General features: G+C 31.8%; 1 pseudogene; it reads right to left on the reverse strand.

Annotated features, from left to right (window-relative positions):
- Positions 1–248: 248 nt before the first annotated feature.
- Positions 249–365, reverse strand: LOC120598267 (uncharacterized; annotated as a pseudogene).
- Positions 366–4,211: the final 3,846 nt, after the last annotated feature.

Genomic DNA, 4,211 nt, shown 5'->3' on the forward strand with positions numbered 1-4,211 from the left:
ACACAGAGACATTATTACAAGAGACATGACAACTAAATATAACACCTGATCCTAGATTGGATCCTAAACTAGAAAGGGAAAGAGAGAAAAGGAATGTCTTAGTCAGCTCAGGCTGCCATAACAAAATGCCACGGACTTGGTTGTTAACACAACAAGCATTTAGTTTTTCACAGTTCTAGATGTTGGAAGTCCAAGATCAGAGTGCCAGCATTGTGGGTTCTGGTGAGTACTATTTTTTTTTTTTTTAATGCCTACAGCACCTGGTCTTCCTAGATGGTCTCCCATCTAAGTACTAACCAGGCCCAACCCCTGCTTAGCTTCCGAGATCAGACGTCAGGCTTGTTCAGGGTGGCATGGCCGTAGACCATGGACTGTGGCTCCACTGGGATGCCAACCCAGGACATTCTGCGTGTAAAGCAGACGTGCTAACCGCTACATAATGGAACCACGTCCCCTGGTAAGTATTTTCTTGCCGGCTTTCAGATAGCGGCCATCTTGCTCATGCTTATATGACCTTTCCTCTCTCTCTTCTTCATCTTATGAAGTCACTAATCTCTTCACAAGGGCTTGAACCCTCATGATGTAATCTAACCCAAATCAACTCCCCAAAGCCCCACCTCCAAATACCATCATATTGGGAGTTAAGAGTTTCAACACGTGAATTTTGGGGGGACACAGCATTTAGAATAAGTTTCGTTGATGATGATGTTATTTCTTTGTATTAGTAACACTATTAGACAATGGAATTTAAGTGATATGAAATTAGATATGAATCCCTTCCAGATGAAATGCTGCACAAGTGTTTCAGGACAGGATTGGATGTATTTAAGGGCTTTAAACAATAACAACATGTTATTCAGAGATTGAAGTAGGATGACTACTTCTACTGATTCTATATTCTTCTTGTTTAGCTTCATCAAGCAACTTAGTACAGTGTCAGCTGGTTACCTTGGACTCCCTAACTCTAACAAGCTCCAGATCGTGCCCATTTTATTCAAGTCTAAATCCCCAGAAATTGGTACAATTCTTGGCACAGGTTAGGTGTTTGTTACATATGTGTTGAATATATGAATAAATGGGTTAGGCCAGAGGCCATAAAAACATTCTCCATCTTCCCAATGTTTCCGTTACCTATGTTTTTCTTGGGGGCGAGGAAAGAGGGAGATCATTTCAAACCTACAGAAAAAATGAGAGAATAATAAAAGGAACTCTCATAAACCCTTTATCCAAAGTCACCAATATTTCAAGAAATATTTTTAGTTTTTAACATTTTATTTTAAAATAATTTCAAACTTATAAAAGATTTGCAAGATAACTACAAATAACAATATAAAGAACTCCCCTATATGCTTCACCCAGGTTTCCTAATTATTAACAGTTTGCATTTGTCTTTTCATTTTCTCTCATATATTATTATTTTGTTTCTGAAACATTTGAGATTAGGTTGCAGATATATTGCCAAAATACCCCTAAATACTTCAGCGTGTAATTTTTTTAAAACAAGGACACTCTGCCACATAACCTTAATACCATCATCAAATTCAAGATTTAACATTTCTATGACACTTTAATCCACAAACTTCACTCAAATTTCCCCAATTTTCTAATAATGTCACTTATAGAAAGAAATAGTAATAAGCAACTTACTGCATTTTCCTTCTTTCCTTTCTGGTTCAAGATCCAATCCAGAATCATCCATTGTATTTAGTTGTCATGTCTGTCTAATTTCTTTTAATCTGTAATTCCTTAGTTTTTCTTTGATTTTTATGATCTTGACATTTTTAAAGAATATAAGTCAGTTATTTTATAAAATTTCTTTCAATTTGAGTTTCTCTGATGTTTCTTCATGACTAGATTCAGGATACACTTTTAGGATAGGAATACCACAGAAATGATGCTGTTTTCTTCTCAATGCCTCATATTGAAAAGCACATTGTATTTATCTTTCTCATTACTAATGAAATTAACTTTTGTCACTTGGTCAAGATGGCGTCTAATATTTCTCCACTGTAAAGTTCACTGTTTAATAGATATTTTGTTGGGATTTACTTTGAAACTGTATACATACAAATCCTTTTTCTCATTAAAATTTTACTCATTTAATATTAATTGATATCTCTTGCTTAAATCATTTATTATAATGATGTTTGCTGAATGTTACTTTCATAATTCCTTCTATATTTATTAGTTGACATTCTACTGTAAGATAGAGCTTTCTCTCTGTATTTATTTATATAAGTATGGACTATGAATTTTATTTTATAGAAATGGTTATAATTATTTATTATTATTACAACTTTATTGAGGTATACTTGACATATAATAAGCTACTTACATTTAAAGTGTACAATTTGAGTTCTCATGTATGTATACAGTGAGAAAACCACACCACAATAAGTGAAATGAACATTTTTCACCACCCCCAATTTCCTTGTCCCTCTTGAAAATTCAGTCTCTCTCACTTTCTCTCTCTACATCTTCAGGAAACCATTTATTTGATTTCTGACATTGCAGATTAGTTTTTTCCCCCCTAGAATTTTGTATAAATGAAAATATACAGTATTTTATTTCTGGAAGGATCTGACTTCTTTCACTCAGTGTAATTATTTTCAGATTCATCTGGATTGTCGAGTATATCTATAGCTCATTTTTTTATTGCTGAGTAGTATTCCATTGCATTCATTTACCACAGTTTGCCCATCCACATATTGATGGACTTTTTTTTTTCTAGTTTAGAACTATTACAAAGTTGCTATGAACAAGTACAAGTCTTTGTATAAGTTTATGTACACATCTTTATATGAATATATTCTTTAATTCTCTTGAAATGGCTGGATCACACAGTAGATTTATACAGAGCTTTAATAAACTCCTAAGTCATCAAAATGTTTGTACCATTTAGAGTCCCCCAGCAGTATATCAACACTTTTATCGTTTGACGTCCTCGCTAACACTTGGCATGGTCAGTTGTTTTTAGCTAACGCCATTTTAGAGTGTGCATAATGGTAACATTTTATGATTTTAATTTGCTTTTTCCTAATTAATGTTGTTAAACATTATTTTGTGGTCTCATTTACCATTCATGTATTTTTTTGAAGTGTTTTTTCAAATCTTTTACATGTTTTTATTGGTCATTTGTCTTCTTATTGAGTTGTAAGAATTCTTTCTAGAAACAAGTCATTTGTCAGACTATACGCTTTGCAAATATTTTGTTTAGTCTACAGTTTGCCTTTTCATTTTCTTAATAATGTTATGGAAGTATAAAGGTTTATAATTTTAATGAAGTCCAATTTATCTTTTTTTCTTTTGTAGTTTGTGCTTTTCGTGTCCTATTTGAGAAATCTTTGCATAATCTAAGATCAATGAGATTTCATTCTATGTTTTCTGTTTTTTTTTTATATGTATAATAGCTTTATACATGATTTTGTTCTCAAAACTACACATACATGGTTTGAAAAAATGATGGGAAATTTTGTATATGGTTTGAGAAAATGATAAGAAAATGATTAGATTTCCCTCCCTTCCTTTCTCCCTCCCAACCTTCCTTCCTACTTTCCTCTCTTCCTCCCTCCACCCCTTTCTTTTCATATAACTTTCTAATTGTTCCAGCTCCATTTATTGAAAAGATTATCTTTTCCCATTGAATTTCTTTGGCATCTTCGTAGTAAATCAATTGAGCATTTATATGTGTGTTTTCTATACTGTAGATATATATGTCTCTGTCAATATCACTGTCTTGATTGCTACAGCTTTATAGTAAGTTTTAAATTAGATAATTAAATTCTGTAACTTTGTTATTCTTTTGACAAACTTGTTTTGAGTATTCTAACTCTTTTGCATTTCCATGTAAAAACTTGGAAGCTTGTCAGTTTCCACAAAATTCTTGCTTATATTTTGATTAATATTATATCAATGCTATAGATTTTTTTAGTGATTTCTTATAGTTTATAGTTTATGTCTTAAATTGACACAGTCTGAACTTCAAGTGATATTATATCACTTTATCTGAAAATATATGCTTACTCTTAGTGTGTACTCTAAAACAGTATATTTCTTGGCATTTTTTCTATTGTTTTTACACATTTTACATTTAAATATGACATAAATCCTCCAATATGCTTTATTATTTTTGCTTTAAATTATTAATCATCTTTTACAATATTTAAAATTAATGTCTTTTATAGTTATTATTTCTTTTTCTCCCTATTCGT

The sequence above is a fragment of the Pteropus medius genome, unplaced genomic scaffold, assembly GCF_902729225.1.
Source record: "Pteropus medius unplaced genomic scaffold, Ma_sr-lr_union100, whole genome shotgun sequence".
In the NCBI taxonomy this organism is placed as follows: Eukaryota; Metazoa; Chordata; class Mammalia; order Chiroptera; family Pteropodidae; genus Pteropus; species Pteropus medius.